We start from the raw sequence: 27,107 nt of genomic DNA on the forward strand, positions 1-27,107 counted from the left end.
TAAACTGTGTCGATAGCTGGCGCACCTCCGTTTACAGATCTGTATCCAAGCCTTGCTCTCGCCGATTTCATATCTTCAGTTGTATTGCATAGTCGTGGGTATCCACAATACATAAACACGGGTCAAAAATTAATCCTTGAAACCATGGGTTATGAATACATATTATATTCTCGTATTTATGCTTACAGGCTAAGCGCAACAGCTATAACAAAAGGCCCCCGGATATTTTTTAATGTAGTTTTCGTCATACGAATTCGTTTCAAATCGTCTAAAAATTGGTTGTCACTCTAAAGTAAAAAAGGGAATGGAGATTGACGGGTATGGAAGTTAGGTTGTTCTATAACTTTCACTATATTATTTTTTAACACACAAATATTTAATATATAACCTTTTATCAAATGATCTTAGTATAATGTTTGGAAGGACTAAAGTCTATTATTTTTAAAATGAAATGGAATGAAATAGGGTTTAACGTCCTACCGTTCTGCTCCGACAGGGTTAATGAAGACGGGGAAACGCCATACAGGCGCTACGGCCTACTCTTTTATCGAATTCCAACTGCCCAGGGATATTTAACGTGATGCCTATGTGTACACAGGATCTCGGGTTTTCGACCCATCCCAAGGACTAGACAGCTGTCATTGCCAGGTCCTCTGTCCTGCATCACAGACAAGGGGGAAACCAAGTCGGAAATTTACGATGAACTCTCTCGACCAACACAGGGAGCCAACCCGCGACCTCATTTCATTTCATTTCGGTATTGCATTGGGCACAGCTGCACGACTTACAAGACGATCTATACGAATACCTCTGAAGAACGTATCATGTAATTAATATGTAGAGATTCTCAAAAACAAAGGTCTGGAAAACAGATAAAATAACAGTACACCTTTGTCCTGGCTACCACTTGACGACCGGGCCTCAAAGTGGCCAAGGACCGAGCCATGCTCAAAATACATTAAAGGGTATATTATACTAAACGTGATCATTAAAATCATATTTATTATATACAATATAAATATAGATAAATTTAATAAAATAAAACAATTATTTAAATAATGCAATCTCCCGAATTTAATTTTCTGATCAGTGTGTTGTGTTCCAGTCGTTATCACATTTCACGGGTTGGAATTTTGCATTCTAAAAGGGTCATGGCCAACCGAAAACGGTGAATCGAGTGCCGAACTGAGAACCACAACATCAATGATCAACACGGATGATATAACTTAGAATAACATAACTAACACGAACATAACTGTGACATAGTGTACTGGGGTAGGTACAATATTCCAGACTCTCAGATCATACACAATATAATACAGTCTTACTAAAATGCATAATCCTAAAACCATTCAAGTTGATCAAGCACAACGGAATTTCTGACTTGTTCCAGTTGGTTTCACACCGCCGTCCTATCCTTCTCTAAAATCATTAGCTGATGCTTGAACGGTATTTCTTTTCCATCCAGATACATTGAGCTCAATATGGCACCTAACCCATCTTTTTACGTTTTAATAAAATCATTTCGATTACTGTCTAAAGAACACTTTTAAGTCCATATATTTGTTAACATTAAATTGCCTAATGGCCGCCTGGGAAACCGGGGCTACAGGTTTCGTTGGTTTCATAATATCTATATGTGACGCTTTATTTTTATACTAAATGTCCTTCTGTGTAGACAGGCCAGACCCTAGTTTTACTACCAAACAATCTGTTATCTTTTAAGATATCTGAAACAAGCAACAAATATTAAAAAGGCATTTTAAAAGGTTTAGATAAAGAGCCGACTGCTCTTGCTATAATAGTTTAAAAATAGATAATGAACAAATATGAATAACATCTAAATAATAATTTATATAACAGAAAAAAAAACGCAATAGGCAGATTTAGGTCTTGCATAACAGGCCACAGATCACCAATAATTTACCCATTGACGTTAATTTTAATTAACAGCCCATGTGACAGACCTCGGATTTTGGAGCATCATTACCAATTTGATGAATAAATTCAACCATGATTTTCAGTTAGCCCGGTGGTTGAAGTGTTGAAATTTGATTGATGGATTTCCGGGTCACTTTGCTAAATTCCATTTTGGCGGCCATCTTTAAAAATGGCCACCGTTATTTCATTAAAATTGAGCGCATCAGGGAAACCTTCATAACTCCTGAACAGATTGACCTATGGATATGTAATGTATCTCACAATGTTCACAATCACAAGGCAATGCTACACCGGCTGCTATATGATAGTTGTTGTTTAATAAATCATATATATTCCAAATCAACAGATTATTCTGGAAAAAGCAACATTTTGGCTTTTTTCAGGTTTTTATGATTTATTTTATAAGTTTACTACCAAATCATGTTCAGAGTAATTTTAGCCAAATTATGTGTGTTGTCTTCTTAAGTTATTCATTTGGCATACATAAATACGGCCATTTGTCCTCCCTGTACAGCTGCGGTGGTCGCAAACTCAACAAAAGTCTTAAGTAGACTGTCAAATTTAAAATGTTGAACGTCGGCGAGGCAGGGTACCAACTTAATGAACGTTTTAGCTAATGTGTCACAATGGAAACAATATTTGGGGACGGGTTGTTTCTGAGTCAAAATTTGTCACTGAAGACAATTTTGAGATTATATCACTTCTGTGACGTCATTTTCGGTTGGGGTTCTGTCCGATTTCCAAAATGGCTGCCAAAATTTCTCGAAAAATGAATTTCTAGTTAAGATGGGTGAGTATCACGCAAGATAAGGCTTGTGATATATCATATATAGGGTTTTCGTAGCCATTGAATTTAAAATTGATCTCTAAAAATGAATTATTTATTTGAATTTTCGATGAAACAGATATTTGATGTTAGTAAACCCATTTTTCCAGGACAACTTTTTCACACAAAATCTTATTTTCTATCCAGACGACCTTCAGTATAATAATCTTTCTGCATACAAAGTTTATGAAAATACCCATTTAAACAACATTTAATATGGCCTACCACTTGTAGGACTCTCCCTTCAACTTAAAAATAAATTGTTTACTGGAATTTTCGATTAAACGTAAACTTTCTTGAAGCTGTAAAATACTCGACTAATATACCAGTTGTTAATTTGTAACACGTTTAACACCATATCTTTCTACGCGAATTAACAATAAATTGTTCATTCGATAAAACGGGAACATTTTTATAACTGTAAAATAATGTACAAATTAATTTTTATGATAAGTTACGGTCTACCATGAAATACGGAAATTGGCAACACGTTTTAACACCATATCTTTCTACACGAATTAACAATAAATTGTTCATTCGATAACACGGAAACATTTTATACCTGTAAAATAATATACAAATTTAATGTAATAACGGACCACATTACCATTTCTGAACGAATAAGAGAACCTAACAACTGGATATATCATAAACAATTCTAAATTCGACTAAAAATGGTGCAAAGGCATAGGAGACGAAATTAAAATGCCTCACTATTTTGGTGGAATTTACGTGTGATCTGTGAGATCCAGTATAATCAATTACATATGCCGCATTATATTGTTTATAGGGTGTGGTGGAGGGTCGGATGTGTCATTTTTAGCATTATCATTTAACATCATTTTCAGCATTCATTTTTGAGTTTTTATTTAAGTTCGGTGACTCTGAAAACCCTACAAAATAGATATTATAAGCTATATAAAAAGATAGGTTGCCAGGCAACGAAACATACGCCCACAGAAGGTAAGTCATCCGAGCAGTCAACAAGAGTTGGCGCGTATTTTTTTCTATAATACACTAAAAGTCTGATTAAGTGTAACAACTCTTTAAGTAATTATCAGAGAATCATTAGAATTTGTTTGGCTTTTAGTTCTGCCCCATGCTAACGTTTAGTATACGAAACATTGAATATCATTGATTTAGCTGTTCAAGTTATCAAAATTCAATGAAAATCAATATATTTGTTTATGTCAAAATCGTAAACTCTCTGTATCAATCTAAAGTCAATCAGATGATAACTTTGGTCTATAAAGCATCCACAAAATTTTTCAAAGTGATCATGGGCCATAACTCTGGAAATCGCTTGAAATCAATAGATTTCTTCGTCTCATGACCTTAAACACTGTGTATAAATCTAGAGCCTCCACAACATTTTTCAAGGTGATCAAGGGCCATAACCCTGACAGTAATTATCGGAAATCGTTGAAAATCAATAGGCTTCTTCGTCTCGTGGCCCCAAACATTGTGTATAAATATAGTCTCTGTTGTGTTTTTAATGTGATCAAGGGTCATAACTGACAGTAATTATCGTAAATCGTTGAAAATTAATAGACTTCTTCGTCTCATGACCTTAAACGCTGTGTATAAATTTCAAGTCAATCGGATATTAAATTTAGCCTCTAGAGCGTCCACAAGATTTTTCAAAGTAACCAAGGGCCATAACTCTGGCAGTAATTATCGAAAATCGCTGAAAATCAACAGGTTTCTTCGTCTCATGACCTTAAATACTGTGTATAAATCTAAAATCAATCTAGTCTCTAGAGCGTCCACAAGATATTTTGAAGTGATCGCTGAAAATCAATAGGATTCTTCGTCTCATGACCTTAAACACTGTGTATAAATTTAAAGTCAATCGGATATTAACTTGAGCCACTAGAGTGTCCACAAGCAATTGTGGACGACGGACGGACGCGACTACAATATACGGCCACATTTTAATGTGGGCGTATAAAAATCATTCATTTTAGGGAAACCCTTGCCGCCATCTTGGATTTTTCAAACTTTTTGTTTAGAATAATTCTAAGTTCAGCAATACTGAGCACCCTTTCAGTTGGATAGTACATGTCATATCAAACAATGAAATGACTATTATCTGACAAATTGGTCATTTTAGGAAATTTGGTAGCGTCAATATGTTGAATTTCCACCATCTTGGATTTGAGACACCCATATTAGAGATTATTTTTTATGATCAATGTTTCTGATATCTATTAAATCACTTTAGTTGACGAAATAGATAATTTGGCTTATATGGGTCTGAACACCATTTGTTAGTAAACTTATGAATAGACATGAAAAAAATCGAAATGTTGATTTTTTTCGGATTAAGCTTTTATTTTAAAACTGATAATATTAATTAAACAACATATATCATATACCAGCAGTTGCAAAAGTATATTATGAACATTTTGAACTATATTACACATCCATAGGTGGAACTGTTGAGGAGTTATGAAGGCATCCCCGACTCGCACTATTTCAAATACCCCCACCCCCAATTTTGGACACTTCAGACCTAAGGCTAAGTGAAAATCAAATTGGTAATGAATATCTACCTGTCACATGGACTATAATATTTTCCCAAATTTCCGTTGGGTAGTCCTTTCTACCAAGCATGCAATTTTCCACCCTACATTTCAACCTAAAGAACCCCTCAACTCTCATATCCTTCCGCTCCAAAAACGGGAATATTCAACAAAACCTGGCAGAAAATGTATTTTCAAATCCTTTTCATCGATTCTACACCAGTACGCCAACAAAAATCGCTACGCAAAAGGGAGAAAAGGGGAAATGGAGAGAAAGACCAAAAATAACTTTCGTCCTGGGGTGACGGCGTGGGAATATTTGATGAGCTGTGTCCATAATCCGCCACGTTCCTTGTTATAAGAGTGTTTTTCCTTTTCTAATATTAATGTTGTATTCCCCACCATATCAATCATAAATTACCAATAACCGACGTTCAGAAAAATAGCACTCCCCTTATAAAGGTTAGTAGAGGGATATAAATTATACCCTGAAGATTGATTAAATAATACGTACGTTTGTTTAATAGAAAATATAAAACACTGATAAGAGCCAACAACCCTAACATTGATATTATAGTGGTTAATATGATAAGCCATAATACATGTATTGGTATCGGTAGTTGATATTCCATGTTGATATATTCAATTCACTTCATTACTCTGGAATAGATATTCACCGAATCAGATCACAATCTAGAAAAATAGAAAATAAGGGATAATTAGCATCTTAGCTTATTAAAATTTCATATATGCTTTTTTTGAGGGTGGTTGGATGGCTGAATGGTTAGCGTGCGCGCGCTGTATCATAAAGTCTGTCCTTGAGTCGACTGGCGTGGTTTCGAATCCCCGGTTGTACGTGACAAGGAGTAGGGTCGCCTGTCCAACCCCGTGGGTTTTCTCCGGGTCCTCCGGTTTCCTCCCACTGCTAAAGACCCCTACGCGCAAGCGAATTATGTAAATAAAATTAAACCATATGTTAGTCCCAAAATGACCTAGTTCGTGTCGAGTGGACTTAAAACCCCATTTCTCTCTCTCTCTCTCGCTTTTTTTGAATTTTTTTATGGGATATTAAACTAGCATCTTAGCATATTAAAATTAAATTTCATATTGCTTTTTATTTCTTTTTTTTTGTGGTGAAACAACCCTTTTATGAAACTACATGTACTTGTGTAATTTTAGGGTGAAATGGCCCAGATGAATCAGCTCGGAATAAAACGATTTTGGGGTGAAATAAACCCGCATTTCCAGAAAATAAATATGTAATAAAAGAAATCCTATTAAATCAACTGAATAGATTTGATGGACACCACTTTACCCTCGTTATTTGCTATGTGTATAGAGGACCCTTATTAGATTACTAGTGGGGAATCTGTATACATAAATAAAGTTTACAATATCCATCCTTTCAGGCACCAGATAGAGATTGAGAAAGAAATTATGGTGTAACTATTTCATTTCGGGTCTAACAAATGGTTCAACTTTTCGCTTGAGAGTAGGGATCTTTAACTGGAAGACGGGGTGGGGTAGACATGAGCAAATCCACAAAAAAACACCCTTACCATGGACTTGCTCTTGACATGCACGCCCCTTTTCTGATAAAAACATATTGAAAAACGAAAGATATGGAAAATCAGAATGATTGTTTCATTAAAAAAATTAGCAATTCGAAAATGCAATGATATGATATGAAAAAAATCACGATAATTCTGAAAACAATATTGTGCACTAATTTGCGATATGCCAATTTTTTTATGACGTCATGATATTGATACTGAATAGGGCAAACCACATAATTTCCGTGAAAACAATATTGTGCACTAATCTGATATGCCAATTATGACGTCATGATATTCGTACTGAATAACGCAAAATTACACATAATTTCGCTGAATAAAACCCGTTTGTGATTTCTGGCGCAAAAATAGTAGCAAAACGGATAGCAAAAAGTGGCGCAAAAGTCGCTGTGCAAGTGGCGCATATTGCTACTCACGTACTCATTATCACCAGACCCTTGTAATAAGCAGACTAGACTAGACACTTCATCGCTATGTATGCAATAAATATTATCCATCCATTTAGAGTGTTAATTCCACATTTTATATAGGCCCGTGTAATATATTTTAATTAGCATTATATGACAAGAAAGGAAGAAGGTCTAGTCGTTCGTTCGGGTGGGACGAAAAGTTTAGATCCCGTGCACATGTTGGCGAATGTTATCCGAAATAAAGTGTAGGTCATAGCGCGGTTGTCAGAACAAACGAAGCTCATAGTACATGGCACACTATCCCAGTCGGCGCAGAAGTGTAGGTCTGTATTGCAGTGGCGTCCGGACAAACACCGTTAAATAAGAGCATGCCTGTGTTTACGGTAGATAAAAAAATATAAATAAACCCAGTTTAAAAGAAACGTCAACAACCTTTAATTCTTCATTCTTATATAAATCAAATCATAATCTTGTTGTCTGCCATAGGCGTCTTCAGATGTTATAATACAAGTCATCCAGATCCAGTTATATACATACGTAGAATAAAATATTATTTTAACAATAGATTATAATAATATCAAGTAAAAATATTACAAAAAGTTTTTAAGTATATTTCTTACTTGTCTCCCGGGCATTTGACAAAAATACACATAGTCCAATTTATTCATGTAGAAGTAAAGAAATGAATCGATGAATGTCAATAGACTAGAGGTCATTTACCCATAAACATCAAACGCAGATAAAGGGCTATTATAACTTTCATATTTATACACATTGTACATCCCTATATTATAGTTATCGTTTGATTCTGCATGTGAACCATATTGTCTTGATGGCTATCCCACCTTTTAACATGGGGGGTTGGATGGCTGAATGGTTGGCGTGCGCGCGCTGTATCATAAAGTCTGTCATTGAGTCGACTGGCGTGGTTTCGAATCCCCGGTTGTACGTGACAAGGAGTAGGGTCGCCTGTCCAACCCCGTGGGTTTTCTCCGGGTCCCCCGGTTTCCTCCTACTGCTAAAGACCCCTACGCGCAAGCGAATTATGTAAATAAAATTAAACCATATGTTAGTCCCAAAATGACCTAGTTCGTGTCGAGTGGACTTACCCCATTTCTCTCTCTCTCTCTCTCACCTTTTAACATGACGTGACACCAACGTAGATGTTATGTAAATCTAGTTATAAGAGGTTTTGTTTAATTTAAAATAAAACCGAGTACTGTCATAAACATGTCATAATTATAATATAGTGTCGCGAGAGCGTACAATTTATCATTTTGTTAAAATTCACCTTAACGCTGTAAATTTGTGATTAGAAAGGCGTATCTATAATTAAAGTGTATATATATATAGATACTTGTACGTTCTATTGAAAACATGCATATTGTTATCATACCTTTAAACAACTCAAGCATACAGTCGAGCTTCTAAAAGAAATCAAGGGTTGTTTAAAGCGTCGACCGACTTATTAAAGGCCAATTCGGTCATTAATTGAGCCCCCCCCCACCCCATGTTCTAATAAGGGGCAGACAATTCAAATAAACCACCAAGTGACCACTACAGACCACCGATTGTAAGATTATCAAATATTTTCTAATAAACTTGGCAAGTTATTCATCTACGTCTTCTCTTCGATATAATTTATTGAAAACCAGAGTCTAAAAGCCAAAAAATCAACAAGCAAACAGGAAATGGTTATTAAAGTCAGTCTAATAATTAATACAAATATTTGTATGACTTTTGTATCATCACAGTGTAACAGAATGCTGGTCTGTTTCTCGGAGTAGTTCAATCAAATCAAGTGCTTGCTTACATTATGGAGTCTCGATCGCGTGTACGTAAAAGAACCTTTGATAATTGAAATGCGGAAACATCGCGGTCCTGGCAAAAATTCCCCCACAGGTAACGGACATGGGGCCTGTTTCACGAAAGTTTAACTAAGATAAAATCCAAATTTTAGTACTTTGATCGGATAATATTAGATTGATTATAGTGCTTAGCCAATCAAAATTGAAGTATCTACTAAAATTGGATTTTATCTTTGGTTAAGATTTCGAGAAACAGGGCCCGGAACCTTTTAAAACGATTTCTGCGATATAATGAATAGTTGAAGAGACATCTATAAGCAACCTGTCTAGCACTTAAAGCGATAATTTCATATTTTTAAGTTATATTTTTAAAATGTATTAAAATAAAGCCTTAAAAGAGATGGTATCTATAAACAGTCCTACCTTGTTAAAGAATAATCCTATTAATCCTATAATTCACTATTGCCAGTTGAGAAATTGGCAAAAATATCATTTTCAACTTCAAATTCAAACGTTTGAAGATAGCTATTCCATGGGGGGAGAATAGAAAAACAAGGGAGGTAATTGTGTTATTATTTCCGGGGTGAATGGTTTTTAAGTGTGAGAATGATACCTATGATCGTATAATAGTGACTTGACAACCTATTGAGCAAAAGACATAGAAATAATTATGTTTTAACTTTCTTAGAAAATATGAAATTCTCGCTTTAACGTTAAACAAATTTGAATTAATATAGCTCTCCGTCTTTGATTGGGGTGAAAAATAAAATTGTCGATTCCAGTGTACTTTGTGTGTTGATTTTTGTGGGAATCTTAATCTGTTCCCAAGTTTACGTCCATAGATACAGCAATGCTGGGGTATAGCATATACTGAGTGTTCCGGTATCGACACAGCCCCCCGCCCCCCTCTCATTCAATACGAAATATTACTAACCTCCAATAGAACGTACATTTTAAAACGATTATTCCCTTTTCCTGTACCCTGTTACACATTCGTTGATGTTCTCCTACTTTTCGTTGGAAATAGACCGAGACAATCGGGAATAAAAAGTTATCATCGACCTCTGATACGCTTCAATAGATATGTCCTATCATGACTAGTAGTTTACCAGATTAGGATAATAATTATTGTCTCTAATTTTGATACGTGTCATTTGGAGGTCAGTGGGTATTTCACGGTAATTAACCTTTATTTAAAGAAGTCGCTTTACATCACAACGACTTTGATGGACCCAAATGTCATTGCTGGACGTAACAAAAAGGGTTCGGTGGCCAAATGGTCTAAGACTTGCGCTTTAGATTATAAGGTCTGTCAATGGTCAGTGGTTTCGATTCCCCGCTTGAACGTGACAATGAGTAGGGAAACTGAGCCAACATCGTGGATTTTCTCCTGTTCCTCCGGTCCCCCTGCCCCACTACTAAAGACCCCTACGCGCAAGCGACTTATTGAAATAAAAATGAATCATATGTTAGTCCCGAAATGACCTAGTTTTCATCCTGCAGCTCGTAAGGTGTATTAGTCCCCATGTGATCTAGTTTGTTTTGAGTAGGCTAGACGTGATAACCTCTAAGTTGATCGAGTTTTCCGGCGTGGTTCCCCCTTGTCAATGGTGCAGGATGGAGGGCCTGGCTAGGGACAGTATATAGTCGTTCAGATGGTACGAAAATCAAAAAATCTTTTAGCCACCACAAAGGTGTTACAGATGCGTAATTTTGACAATCGGGTCCAGGGCTCTCACATATTTATGTAGGGTTGTAGGGGAAATAAACATAAATATTTTACATATAAGTTAATTTAATAAATAGTTATTTAGATAAAGTGTTAAAAGTATAAATATTTTAAAATTACTTTAATCATAGAAAATCAACTGAGCACATACACTGAACAAAGCAGTTACAGTAAGCAAGGGGTGGGCGCCACTGAAACTTTTGTCCTGGGACTTGTGGGGGCCCTGATCGGGCCCACAGTTAAAGTTAGCTTTGATGCAGGCCCGTAACTACGGGGTCGCCCCCCCCCCCCTGTGAAAAGTTTCGTACCTCTTGTAAAAAATTGTCGACCATAAAAACAATACATATACATTGTCCGTCAATGTTATAGCACCCACCAGGCCGATGTTACTCCTCGGTCCTAGATGCCGCCATACACCAAATGTCAGCCTCGGTACAGCCCTAGTGTAGCCGCCGACCCTGAACAGATAGACAAACAAACGACAGTTAGAAATATTAGTTTAATTTAAAAAACAAATTCAAAAGATTAACAGAAGATACTATCTCGGATTGGATAAAACTTGATTTAAAAGATGCGCATCAAAAGATGTCAGCGAAATCATAGGTGGCGTTGGTGTGTGCTGACTGTATGCTGGCGTATGGTGGCAGCAGCGGATGATGAATGTTGAAAATTTTCAAGTCATCATATCTTTATAAATAATGAACAGAGTTGAATCATATTAAGAGCTTCAGCTTCCACAATATTGTAGTTGGCAAGGGATACACAAAAGCAATCTGAGATATCTTCAAGTCAAATTATTTTTTTTTTATATTTTACGATGGGTGTGTTTATTTTGTTTTTTTTAAAAAAAAAATGCAATTTCATCCCAGTGAGAACGTTTACGGGTGTCATAGAATTTAAGGCTTGTATCTATATACAAAACCACATTTTCACAAACACATATTAATGAGTCGTACATACCTTGTCGTATACTTAAAACCATAATACGGTCTCCAAACTCCTACATCCGATCCAGATAGCATACGCGCATTTTACTGCAGAACAATGACCATCATGGTGCATGGCAAACATTAGTATATACGTCGTCATGTTCGATACTTTTATTATTAACGGGGCGAATCATACATCCCAAAATAGATATAGATTGCTAACTTGGGTGTAAAAAGACAGTCACGCTCCATGGCTTCATTCATCATTCAATGTAGAATGCTTTAAACACCAGTATGAAACATACATAGGTAGGGTGTCCCATGCAGCGAAAAATGTCCCCTACAGAAAAGATGAACTCGACACGGCGAATGTGCACGCTTCAGTGGCTTGTCTCGAAGTGATTTCTGGCTAATAACGCAGTGCAATAACACTCAGCATAAGAGTCTATGAAGCCTTCGCACGTGAAATTCTCTACACAGCTATCAACTATTACAGTCGTAAACAAATCTATTGTTGACGATTCTGAATAGCAGTAATATTTAGCGTTTTGGTTATTACAGCAGCTTTAGAAATAATTTTTTAAATTGCTTTATCATTAACTATACCGCTAGGAGCGGCATCTTTTGGTTTAGTACAAATAATATCTCTGAAACACTCGGGTTAGGCAAGAACATGAAACTAGCAGTAGTTTCATTTTACTTTTACAAGGTTCTTAAAACAAATGTTGAGTTGCCTAACGCGCGTGTTTCTAAATTCAATTTCTTGTTCCAGCTTTCTGTTATGTTTGGTAAAAAAAGTAGTGATTATCGTGGCCCGTCAATCAGACTACAAGTAGTTAAAGCGAGACTAATTTCAAAACAACGGCACGTAATTTATTTTTTATTCAAAAGTGCCCGGATGTTATGGCCCGACACTCGTAACCATTTTCAGTCTAATATTTATAGATGGTGGTCATAGGTTATTAAGTACAATATGACCGATTATTTAGTGACTATAAATATGCGTAACTGATTTAATTCTTGGTATATATACTCTTCAAAAAAAAAGTAGGGGATATTCAAAAACAATACAAAACTGCGGAAATGCACTGCTGTTTTAATTAGAGGTAACCAGTGTATGTTAATAACAGGCCAATTGCCTACACAGGAACATAAATAGTTCATATAGGCGGCTTATCTGACGGCCCCATTTCACTCGCAAAGAGTAATTGCTCCACCAATCCTCAGACATTCAGCAATTCGTTGTGGCATGCTTCTAATCAACCGTCCAATCACGATTTGGGGCAATCTGACCCACTCCTCTTGCAGTACCACGGCCGATTCTTGCAGTGTTGTCGGTTGACGTTGACGAACACGTCTCCCGATCAAATTAAACGTAACACATTAAAGCAAAGATACGCTAAACAGTAAATCTAAAGCCAACATGGATAGATAAACCAGCACGCGGCACTTTTCATCAACCCTTCCTTGAAGTGTCAAATTTGACAATGAACCCCTCCCACGCGTATGGTTCTGTTGGGGCGACAAGTTCTTCATCCGTGAACATACTTTAAAAGCATGTCAAATATCCATGACTCTTTATCATATCACAACCTGCATAGGTATTTGCATTTCAATACTTTTTTTTTGAAGAGTATATATAAATATTGTGGTGTAATTGTCGAGATATATTGGAGATATTTATTTATGGTTGGGTACCCTTACATAGGTCACAGATAAGCATATGGCATAGAATGATATGCAGGTATTGTATACAGCAAATACACTTAATTGTTTATTCAATTAATAAAATACCGACGTCTCTAATAAATCCATCAGCCAAACTATTTTTTTTTCAGATTTGATTATTTGTTTTTTGTTTTTTGGCAATCTGATTAAAACACAGATCCTATTTCGTTTCGTTTTTATAGTTCAAAATTTCGTTTTACTTGTCTTTACAACACTTGGATCTGGAAGAGTTGTTATTTAACTCGTGTTCTGATTGGTGTCAGGGATAAGCCAATGAAACGAAACGGTCTGTTACAGCGAGCGTTAGGCGTGTTTTTCACGGAACTGTGGGTAATCCAATAGTAACATCAATGCTGATTGATTAATCAAAGTTCTGGCGTCATAGGGTCATAAGTCGGTGACCTATCGCTATAACTTGTCAGATCTTCATGTAATGTAGGCCATTGAAAGTATAAAAAACGAAACGAAATATAGATCTGTATTTTAATCAGATTGGTATTTTGGTTATATTGCTAGATGATTGATGGACGTTAAACTATATCTATGAAAGATTGTTAGCTGACTGATGGACTTGAAACTTTATTTCTGATAGATTGCTAGCTGACTTTAAGCTATATTACCACTATTGGTGCGACCCCGAATGCATAAAAATCCATTGGAAATAAACCAATGACCGTGAACATTTAATTATTATCAAAAAACAGTAATTCAGTTTCTTGGCAAATTAACATCACATACGGTGAAATCCAAAAATTATTGTTATAAGGGATATTTACCTCTCAATATAATAGATAAACATATTCCACTCTCAATATGAGAGATAAATACATTTCACTCTCAATATCATAAATAAAGATATTCAACTGTCAATATCACAGATAAACATCAATATCATAGATAAACATATTCTACCTTTAATATCTACACCTGTAAACTTTGCATTTGAGGTGTATCCTGCTTGACATAAAAAAAAATTATTTTGAGTTTCTGGGTTGCTCATCACAATGAAATGACAGTGACATATTGAAGTCCGTATTTAAAGGAAAAGTTCACCTAAGAAGGTTTTGTCGGCGAAATCACTTCGCTGGAAGCAGTCGTTAAATAAAGCTATTTCACACATACCAAGCATGTTGTTTTGCTTAATCATAAAAAATATTCTATTTAAAAAGGCTTCTGTTTTGAAAATATTAAATTTTCAAGGCCAAAAAGGCTATTTTACTTAATAAGTATCACTACAATGGACAGCGCCCTTTTCCCCGCTATCGATGATCCTCAGCCAATCACAACTAAGATTAAACTGTTGACGTCAGAATGCACAAGCTTTACAGGTGACATGCCTGGGTGTGCAGGTTTGGGGTGTTTAAATAAGATCGGCAAAATTTGAAAGTGACCTATTTTAGAGTTCCCCAATCCCACCCAGTAGACCAATGGAAAGGGGCAGAGAAATTTTCAGGTTTTGGAACATTGGTACCAGTCATAAAATCGACAAATTCAAGTTCAGCGACAAGACTGTGTTTTCCAACCATTTCGATAACGACAGTAATGCTATGTGTGGGATTGGCATGGTGAATTGTTGGGGCTACAGAAACAAAACCCATTTAGAACTAGATGACATTCCAACCATCTTCGGCTTTAGTCACAGACAGACCAAGCCAACAGCGAGGCTGATTCATTAATTAATTTTGAAAAGTATCGAGCAATCAAACTGATTATCTAAGCAGAACATGTTCACGGTCGAAGTTAGTCAAGGTTTTGATGTACCTGGCAGTGAAACTCTACACTAAGTTTCTTCACTTTCCATAAGTTAGGATCAAAGTTATCTTTTCCCAAAGCATCGACGTATGCAATTACTTAGCTCTGCTTAGCTTTAGAGGAAAATGTTAATCATTGAACTCGTTCAAGACATCCGCCTAATGAACATCTACATCAAGTTTAAACATTCTACCTCAATTAAAAGCAGAGTTGTTGTGTTCCAAAGTCTTGACCAATCAAATTTCGTATTGCTACTTAGCCTAAGAAAAAAAAATCTCATCATCAAACTTAGTCAAGGTATTGATATAAGGAATCTATACGCCGAGTTTTGTCACTCTCGCCAAATTAAGTTATTGTGTTCCAAAACATTAACCAATCAGTTATCGAGCTAATCAACTAATCAAATTGGTTATCGTTCTGCTTATCGAACTTAGTCAAGGTATTGGTGTAATGAAACTAAACACCCAATTGCATCAATCTCACTTTTATAGAATCAAAGTTATCGTGCCCCTCAGCATCAATCAATCAATCAAATTGCTTATCTCTGCTTATCTAAGCAGAAAATGCTCCTCATCGAACTCCACTAACGCATTCAGGAAATTCGCTTACGCCGCCTAAAAATCTGTGTCCACACTTTTCAAAACACCACAAAACAATTGCTTTTAAATTAACAGCAGAAGGACAAACAGTAAATTTACTATTCGACACAAGAAGTCCAAAGCATTATAGTAACATCCATTCATTGTCAAAAATCAATATTTATCTCTATAATATCGTTCCCGAACATGTTATAGGTATTTTTAGAGCCAAAAATAAATGAAAACTCATTTCATATTTTATATTAAATTTCATTTTAATCTTTCATTACAAATTCTAGAAAGTAAGCATATAAATCTTTTATGTTTTCCAAAACGCAATATTTCAAGAATCATGGCTGAAATATTGATATAAAATCTTTGGTATACAATTTCATCATCGATATTTGGAGTCAGTCAACTAGTTGGGTCGCCTTGACAAATCGGCCCCGTTTGTCGTGACGCAGGAGCGCCATCACGTAGTGATCTCTAAAACTATTAAGGCCACTTCCGCCTTCATTTCTATCGGGTTTGGAGCTCAAAGGACGGCAATAAATTCGCTCTAACTTGACTGAATGAAAAATCTAACATACCTTTCGACTTTGTGGAATAACAATCTTTTTTTTGAAAATCTTATCGGATTCCTGAGAACAGATGTATTTTCTTCATGATCACCATCAAAACATTGAAGAATCGATTATGTCGTAAATTTTATGTTAATTAGATTGCCATTACTTAGATTTTCCTTTTTCTCACTGTTTTATTGTCGATTTGGGATGATACGAATATTTAGTATATATTAAAGACGTCTCTATTCATTTGACCTCATTTGACGTTTAAACCTATATAATGTACATGAATTTTAGGTACTATTTTTTTTTGCGGATGAATACAGCTGTTCTGTATTGTATTCTGTTGTAGACTCTGAAAATTTTGGATCCATGTGTCGACGCTTTAAATCACATGGATCCATTAAACCTTCTAACTGTTTAATTCCATTTTCTTCATTGAAGATTCTTATATTACAAATCTTTCCTTACACTAGAAACGTAATCACTGGGTGAAAAAAACGTTCAATTCTTGACAAAATCATGAAAATTGGCAATTAGGTAGTTTTTGGTATCTATCGAATAAGACCAGGATATATGAGATCTGACCGCCTTTTTAGATTCAATATGGCCTCTACTGAAATATGGGTCTTTGGCTATTTTAGTTTGCGAAATCGAACCCTTGCTGATGTCACGTTGAGTCTATCGATGTAACAATAATCTCGTTCCCTTAGCGTTTGGTTAACTATAAACCCAAACGTACCCAAAGATCCCATAACAAAAACATACTTGCTGTTCCTATAGGAATTTGGTGATAAAATATTCAATGTTGCTGTACCTCTCTCTCCTTTGAAATCAGTTTCCATTAGAGAATCCCAAGGTGTTTTCTGTGTGTTTTTATTTAGACTCGTGAAATGGGGGCTGCTTTGGGCACGTCATACGTAAATGGGTAGAAACGTTGCCATTAATAAACTGCTTGTATTACATGATACTTTCACTAAATGCCTTTGAAAGATATTTTTAAGTTGGGCACAGGGAAATGTTTAAAAATAGGTTGTGGATATTGTGATCTATTGCACATGTGTACAAAGAAATGCATAAAGTATCAAAATCGTAAACATGTTGTTCAAATACACGAACTTCACATGATAGTCAGTGGTAAGCTTTATGAATAGATTGTCATATTTCTGGCTGTGGTTTTTTTATCAATTGAGTGGGGCTTTATGTTAATGGTGTGATTCACTATTTTCATTTATTGAAGTGTAGAGACTGCTATAAAAAGAAATATTTTAATGTTGAATAGTTTTTTTATTTACACAAACTTGTTTATAAATTATTGAATCTCCGAGCTAGAGTGAATATGCCCAATACTAAAGTAGTAGATTACTTAGTGAATAGCCCGGAAACAGGCTTCATTGCGCAGGTATTATCAAGTCCAAAGTCTTAAAGATACGTTGCCACAAAAGTATTTATCGGGTGGTTATTTTCAATAAAAGTATGACAATGTTGGTATATATAGAAGGTGGAGACACCCAATCATATAAGAAAAATGCTGGATTCCATGAAAAACACCCACGGCGAGTGCATAGGACAAAATTGAGAAGGTGTCACTAATTGACAGGTCACCGATTACGGGCTGTCTGCTCGAGTGACGTCAAAGTTTGCATGTGTATTGTCTGATTACTTTGGGTTACGGAGCGTTTGATGTATGTGTTGATAAACCTGGTAGTGAGAGACTTAAACGTACAACAGTTTCTGAGATAAAAAAAAGAACGCAGAAAAAGACGTGGATAGGGGATAATTCTAGAATTTACTTAGGCTTCGATATTTATGCTAAGTGGACAGCAATTAAAGACAACACCGTCTTTTATGTGCAATTAATTCTCCCCCGGCTTAGCACTCATTGCTAGTTACCGAGACAGCGAAGTCACGTGACACAAACATGACGTTTAATAGATATTTGGTATAGCTTGGGATATTCCCTTGCGAATACAGTGTTTTGAGAGGGATTTGAAGCAAAGTTTTGAAATATTAATTAGTTTGAATAATGTTTTTAGTCCAAATATATCATCACATCAGTACATCACCCAGTTTGTACATGGGAAGGTATCTTTAATGGGACATAGTCAGATGTTCTTTCTGTATTAAAGTGCAACGAGACAATCGCATAGTAGTCCCCTACAACTAAAAAGAATAAAGTAATTTGACGGAAATATTCAATATATACATTTTTGATTATCTTTCTTTAAACTAGTATACTGATAACGACATGTTCTTTATCTAAATCTGGCATATTATATTCTTACAATCGTCTCCTACACATAAAAATGCATTTTTAAAGATACATTATGGGAGATTACATAAAGAGTTGACTTTTATCGGCGCTATAATAGTTAAAAAAAATAGATAACGTAAATAGAAGATGTTGAAAATTTCAGTCAAATTGCTCACCTATGAACAGATATATTAGCTTTTGAATTTTAAGCCTAGCCTCGGTAATCATTACTAAAGTCGGTACGATAAAAACCATAGTCCTCGATCATTCATTTTTGGATTTAAGTATCGAGCAATCAAACTGATTATCAACTATACACTAAGTTTCATCACTCTCTATCAGACAAAATCAAAGTTATCTTGTCCCAAAGCATCGATAAAGGAAATTTCTTATCTCTGCTTAGCTTTAGCTCGATATGTTAATCATTGAACTCAGTCAAGACGAACATCTACATCTGTTTAAACATTCTACCTCAATTAGAAGCAGAGTTGTTATGTTCCAAAGTCTTGACCAATCAAAATGCTTATTGCTCCTTAGCCTAAGCAGAGAATTCTCATCATCGAACCAAGTTAAGGTATTGATGTAATGAAACTATGCACCAAGATTCATCACTCTCACTTAATTAGAACTAAAGTTATCGTGTCCCAAAGCATCAAATTGCTTATCTCTGCTTCGAACTCCACCAAGGCATGGACCTAATAAACACCTACACCATGTTTGAACATTCTAGGTCAGTTTGAAGGAGAGTTATTGTGTCCCAAAAAGTGTGACGGACAGACAGACGGACGGGCGGACGAATCCATTTTAATAGTCCCCTGCTTTCTTCGAAAGGCGGGGGACAATAAACACATAAATCATACAGTTTCATTATTTACAAATCAACATAGAGTTTTATAGGCTTATAGATCCCACGCTTAGTCAGGTCACTTAGGTTTAGGGTGAAACATTTAATTCGACATTTAGATCAAGTTTCTATCGTACCGTATACCTGAAATATCCAAAATTATAACAGTGATAGACTCAACTGATGTGAACACCTGATGTTATTTAGAAGTGCATAACGGTTAACACGATTAAAACCCATTAAAGTATATCTTATAGAAAATTGTAAATGGGTAAAAAGCACACATATGACATACTAGAATCTGTACAAGATGTCGAAATGATGTACTCGTCATATGAATAGTGTTTGTATTATTAATGTCGGTATTTAATGACCAATTTGTCTTTCAGTATGACATATTTAAAGGGGCTAAATTGCTAATATTTGGGACCTACAAATTGACACAAATAGGTCGCAACGTATATAATAACGTAATATGAATGTAAATAAACTGATTTACATTCAATCGTTTCCGTTTTTACTCTAATTTCAAAGCAGTTGTGTTCGGCGAAATACGCCAGAAGTCTCAATCGAATGGCAATCCTTAGCGTCTGGTTATTCCAGTCTTCACCGATAGTATTTATTGCGCATGCTCTCCAGATAAGTATATGGGGTCACCGTTTGACATGACTTGTGGAATATGTCTAACCTCGTTCTTCCAAGTCGCTTGTTACAAATTGCGCTGAAACGCATTATGGTACACGATTCGTGTACCAATCGTAAAAATGTTTATTTTGTCTTAAAAATTGGATATCAGAAGCCCATCTTTTCCCGGTAAGATCACAACACCAATGTTGATTAAAATTGACAAACTATTCATGTTTTCATTGTCGAAGGTTTTGGATGATATTGAGTTAGAGACTTAGGTACTTTAAAGTCGGTTTGTTGTAAGTAACCTGTACGCCAAATCATGGTCGTTAATTATTAATACAGAATTGTATACATACAATGCCACGGTTTTAGCGCAGCCTTTAAAACATACGCAGGATATAAATAATGATACTGATACGTCCATTTATAAAGCGCTAAATCTACAAAACGTGTTTATGACGCATATTACATTACCTAGATAAGAACAATACTTGGACAAAGACTTGGCTGGTCTCTTTCAACCCACTGAAAACTGAAACACTTACATTATCTACTTACGGTCATGAATTTGAAGATGCCGAGCATTACCTTTTAACCTGTCCTCTACATTCCGATGCACGTAAACATTCAGGTTTTAACTTACCCCAAAACCTTATTTCAATACGGACATCATTAAAAGGCACTGATGAATTAGGGTGAGAACCACTGTTCAAACGCCGTCAAAAGCATAAACTCGTCTATTTTTATAAAATCCTTAATTGCTATAGTCCCCAGTATTTGTCCGATATTCTAATGGAAATACAACCCGAAACAAATTATTACAATCTTAGAAACCATAAATTGAAAATACCACAATGTAAAACGTCTTCTTATATAAAAAGTTTTTTCCCAAACACAATAAAAGTATGGAATAGTCTTCCTACGCATGTGCAGTTATCACCGTCTCTCAATTCTTTTAAGTCTAGTCTCCTGAGTCAGTATCCTATACATAAAAAACCTAGTTACTTTCATTATGGAAACCGTAAGGAAAATATCATTCACTGTCAATTAAGAAATAAATCTAGTAATCTCAATATTCATCTTTTCCACCACTACCTATCTGAATCAAAAAAATGTCCAAAATGCAATTCTTCGGATGAAGATAATTTCCACTTTTTCTTCTCTTGTCCATCTTATTCAGCTATCAGAATCGAACTATTAAATTCATTAAAGGTATTCACAGAAACTATTAATCTAAATCTAATTTTATATGGCTCTACAGATCTTTCGAACACCTCCAATATCTTGATTTTTGAAGCAGTCCATTATTTTATTAAAAGTACTCAAAGGTTTTGATTCGCTTTTACATAATATTGTTGTATAATATCAAAAAATTGCATCGTATATATCATTTCCACATGAAACTGTATATATGTTCGATTTTACAATTTATTATATTTAATTTTATTTTTATGTATATGTTATATTTATCGTTTATTATTTTCTGTATCCCTAGGAAAGAACTCATATAGGCTTTGCCTGTTGTTCAATCCTTTTCAAACGAATAAAATATTGTTAAAACTAAAAGGCACTGACGATATTATTATTTCAAGTATTACCTTTAAACATTACCTTTAGATTTCCAGACATCTCCGGAAGGTTCAATTAAAACTTTTATCCAATAGCTAAAAATATGAATATGGCAAACCTGAAATTGTAAATATGTACATAGCCCCTTTTTGTTCATTTTATTGTTATACTATTCAGATTGATTTGATCATAATTTGGTTATATATCCTTAATTCTGTATATATTTTCTGTTATATAGGAGAGCGGTACTAGCCTGTTCCTCAATCCATTTCTGTGAATAAATATTGTTTATAAAAAAAAAATCGTCAGACAGGTGACTGTAACAAGCGTTCAAGTCAGGATATAAGCACCAAAATTTGCAAAGGTGTCCGTTTAGGGTCATTTATTAAGCAAATCACGTTAGCTACACGAATTTTCAAAATGGCCGCAATTTTCCAAGATGGCTGAAGTTTTCGGATTTTCTTTAACAGAGTTTTGCCCACTGGACGTTCATAGGACATGACGCCTAAGGTGATATCGCCGATAAATCCCACTGGAACTATTGAGAGGACGTATTGCGTCAACGCCTATGCAATATGTACGAAGTTTGTTAAGGATCAAAAGCTCTTAGAGAAGTTCGATTTTGGTTATGGCCCTTGCCTTTTACGCAAAACGGAGTAATATACAAAGTTTGTGCACACTCTAGTGCCCATAACTTAACTTGGAGGAGTTCGATTTTAGTCTGCTTCAGATCACAACTTCCTGGGTCATAGCCCTAGGATTTTGCGCAAAATGTGAATTGTACAAACTTTATGGACAAACTTGAGCCCACAATTTTTGTCAGATTTAGATGAAACTTAAAACATATCATAATGTTCGATAACGTAAGATAAGAGACCCTCAAAAACTTAACAAGATGGCATCTTTTCCGTTTTAAGAGGGGCTTGAACATAAAATGAAGGCTCAAGTATAGATTATTGAACCACGGCGTCCAACGCTGCTGACAGATCAAAGAAAATAAACAAAACACATTCTCGATTGTCCAGTGAAAGAATCACACCACTGTGAACTCGTCTTTGAAGGCTAAAAATAATATTTTGCCAAAACTAACGCCACTTCCGCCGTTAATAATAACAATGCTAAATTGGTTTGTTTCGGTCGTAAGTGGTATTAGGAATCAAATGGTAAAATGTTTATGAAAATCGAATAATATTTGACTCTAAAAAGGTCATACACCTTAAAAATCGTCTATTTCTCGGCAACGCATTGGGGTAGAAACTAAGTTTTAGTGAAATGGAACATGTGGTACCATTTTATTTCAATAATTAAGTTTGTGGGAGGTAACCGGAAGACCCGGAGAAACCCCACAAGGTTAGGCAGGTGACAAGTGTGGATCGAAACCAAGCTACTTCGCTAAATGACACACCTTATGACCCAAAGCGTACGCGGGAGAAGCCAGGGTAGCTCAGTAAGTAAGGAGCTGGCTCGCCAACTAGAAAGTCCGGGATTCGATCCTGGTGTTGGCCGAGAAAGTTCTCTGGGATATCCCAGCATGGATTCCCCTTGATGGTGCAGGATGGAGGACCTTTGCCATTATTACAGCCTCTAGTCGTTCGGATGGGACGAAAATCCAGAAAGAACGCTTGGCAGTTGGAATTCGATTGTAAGCGTAGGCTGTAGCGTCGCTGTTCGGACAAAGTTTCTCTTACAACATACTCTATGACGTATATCCCTCTTCGTTAGCCCAGTTGGTGCAGAAATGTCGGACGTTAAACCCCATTTCATTTGTTACAAAAAACAGTAATTCAGTTTCTTGGCAAATTGAGGCCATATACCGTGAAGTCTAGAATAAATTTTGTTATAAGGAATAAAAAGGTTACGGAAGACCATTAGGATTAATCAAATATACCACTCTCAATGTGACATATATTAGCATCACATATTCCCCTCTCAATATGACGGATAAACATATTCCACTCTCAATATGACGGATAAACATATTCCACTCTCAATATGACTTAAGTCTAGCTCACAACCCGCCGTACGTGTATGGGCAGTCTACGTGGGAAAATTTTTAGAAAACCCATGCACATCCAAAATTTTCTCCCGTTTTTACGGCTGGTCTGCGAGCTACCAAACTCTACGACCCGTGCGTGTGAAAGCACGAACGACGGGTTGTGAGCTAGACTTAAGTACACTCTCAATCAAACACTACACCCTCGAGATCATAGATTAACACATTACACCGCAAAAACACACTATACTGTCAATATCATGATTAACAAACACATTACACTACCGATGTCATGGGTTAACACATTACACTCTCAATAACCGGCTAACTATCATTATTAAAGATTAACAAATTACACTTTCAATAACACGCAAAGCTCTTGCTATCATAGATAAACACATTACACTCTTTATAACACATTGCGGTCTAAATATCATTACACTCTCTATAACACATCACACTCTCAATATCATAGGTTAACACATCACCCTATCAATGAAGGCTACATTCTCAATATCATAGGTTAACACATGACCCTATCAATAACACACCACACTCTCAATATCACAGATTAACACATCACCCTATCACTGAAGGCTACACTCTCAATATCATAGGTTAACACATCAACCTATCAATAACACACCACACTCTCAATATCACAGATTAACACATCACCCTATCAATAACACACCACACTCTCAATATCATAGGTTAACACATCACCCTATCAATAACACACCACACTCTCAATATCACAGATTAACACATCACCCTATCAATAACACACCACACCCTCAATATCATAGGTTAACAAATCACCCTATCAATAATACGCTACACTTTCAATATCACAGATTAACACACGTAATGATACGCTTCACCTCTAGACATCATAGATTAACACTGTGAATAACACATTATACTCTCAATATCACACTATACACTCGATGTCATACATTTACACATTACACTTTCAATAACATGCTATACTCTCGATATCATACAGTAACACATATTACACATGCTCTACTCTCGATATCATAGATCAACACACTTTCAATAACACACTACATCCCGGTTTCACGCATTAACACATTACGCCCACTAACAGGCTACGCTCTCACGGTCATAGATTAAAACCTTTAAACTTTGGGTTAAACCAATCATTCTAACTTATGACACTTACCTTTCTTTACTTATGAAATATCGTTGAACCATGGTTTCATTTAACTTGTAGAAATAATTTCTTAATACTTACATAGCGATAAAAGCATATATTCCATTGCTATTCGAGAAACAACATTGTTTTAAACATGCATATTTATATATCAAAAATAATCAATAGCACAGACCTCAAATATTGATAATATTATAAACATTTTAAACATTTCGTATTTCAAAACTGTATATTCTTGAAACATCTTACCCTTTCTGGTTAGGTTACAGCTTGACGCTTCAGTATTGGTTAGTTGGCCATCGGCACAGCTGTAACTGTGGGTAAAATCTGTTTCTGATACATTGTTGATGAGGAATTTCTCATTATTTGCTGCGTGTAACTGTTCAACAAGGTACAATCTGGTATAATTTTCACATGAATTGCTACTGGAAAAACACTGAATAATAGCAGAAGAAGCATCTTCACCATACCATCTGATGCCGTTAATGATCGTTCCATGGAAGTAACATGTTAAATTTGCAGACTCTCCTACATTTACAGGATCACCACAATCCGCTAACGTTGCTGCACCTACACAATAATCAAATTGCTGTAACTAAAAACTATTTCTATATAGAAGTTAGTCAACTAGCACTACCATGTTGTACCATGGTAGTATCCCGAAAGAAGATTATTAAAGACGCATAATTAGATCCGTTTTTAACAACAGACACGAAGTTGGTTGGCTGAAATTTTATGAGAATTTTAAGAAGAATAAATTCCGCTTCCATTTTTTATATTTGATGAAATTAAAAATGCTTATGAACGGAATAAATCAGATTAAGACTCGCATAACATAATAGTGAACAACATGCTCAATTTTAAATCCATTACTATAACCTACTTTAGCCTACATGACTTGTGAATATGATACCATCAGATATATAGATTACCAATGGGGAGCCCCTTATCACCGAATGTACGTGACCTAGAAGAAAGGACACCAGCAACTACGCCGTTACCTAAATTATAGAAGGTAAATTATGACCCTCTATAACAATCCAGTCGAATGATGTGTCCACCAAATCAACTGCTCCTACATTATATGTAGATTTATCAACGGGGTGCATTTTTTATAGTCATGTTGAAAATGTGTTAAAATAAAGTCTTAAAATACAAGGCATCTGTACAATTTGATTAAAATACAGATCCTATTTCGTTTCGTCTTTATAGTTCAAAATTTCGTTTTACTTGTCTTTACTACACTAGGATCTAGAAGAGTTGTTATATAACAGGCGTTCTACTTGATGTGAGCAATTGGCCAATGGCACGGTCTGTTACGGCGAGTGCTTGGCCATTTTATGCACGGAACTGTGGGTAAACCACTAGAAACGACAACGCTAATTGATTAATCAATTCTGACGTCATAGGGTCAAAAGCCGCTCGTGAACTCTGACTATAACTTGTCAGATCTTCATGTAGGGTAGGCCATCGAAAGTATAAAAAACGAAACGAAATATAGATCTGTATTTTAATTGGGTATTGGGTATCCTATTAATTCTACTATTCACTGATGTCAGTGTGTAAGACGCTTGTTCGCTAGACTGGATGTCTCGGGTTCGCTTCCGGTGTTGGCCGAGACGTTTTCTCTGGAATTTCAGGTGTGGTTTCCCCTTGTCAGGACCGAGGGCCTGACACGGACAACTGCCTAGTCGTTCGGATGTGAATGCTAGAACGATACGTTTGATTGTGTAATAATGATTTGACAACCTCGTAAGCAACAGATCAAGAAATAGTTATGTTTTCGCTTTGAGGGGCACGATTTACTAACATCCAAATCTACTAATATTCCAAAGGATGTCCCCTTAATTTGAGGATGCATTTCAGGTTATTCAACGTTACTCATTTTGACATTAGTCACCACACTGTTGACGACTACTAGTGCATTGACCCTCAGATCAGCCAATTGTTAGTGAAATAGATAACGATAGTTCAAATATACTAAATATGTAAGCAAATTATCAATGATCGGTGCGTCTGTCACGTTTGATAGGAGGAGAGCAGTTGATCTGTATTTTAATATTATTTCCAGCTATTTCATCTACAGTTTGTCTGGTAATTCCAAAAGACGTAATAAAAACATTTTAACATATGCAACATCTATTCTTACCGTGAACTTTAGAAAAAAAATCAAGAAAAATCATACACCATAAGACAGTAGACATATCTATACTGTCAGCTCTGATCACTAGCGAAAACTCACCTTTATGTAGTATATTTGTATGTATTGTT

General features: G+C 35.7%; 1 long non-coding RNA gene across 4 annotated transcripts; it reads right to left on the reverse strand.

Moving 5' to 3' along the window:
* Nucleotides 1-984: 984 nt before the first annotated feature.
* LOC126830356 (uncharacterized) lies at nt 985-27,107 on the reverse strand. Of its 4 annotated transcripts, none has more exons than XR_008789114.1 (4): nt 27,079-27,107; nt 25,086-25,406; nt 5,807-5,985; nt 985-1,730 (listed from the first exon to the last, which is right to left on the reverse strand). It is a non-coding gene; the product is annotated as an uncharacterized LOC126830356 (long non-coding RNA). The 4 variants fall into 4 exon arrangements; XR_007683823.1 differs by lacking the exon at nt 27,079-27,107 and adding an exon at nt 26,986-27,063; XR_007683824.2 differs by lacking the exons at nt 25,086-25,406; nt 27,079-27,107 and adding an exon at nt 17,135-17,335.

The sequence above is a fragment of the Patella vulgata genome, chromosome 8 (genome assembly GCF_932274485.2).
Source record: "Patella vulgata chromosome 8, xgPatVulg1.2, whole genome shotgun sequence".
In the NCBI taxonomy this organism is placed as follows: domain Eukaryota; kingdom Metazoa; phylum Mollusca; class Gastropoda; family Patellidae; genus Patella; species Patella vulgata.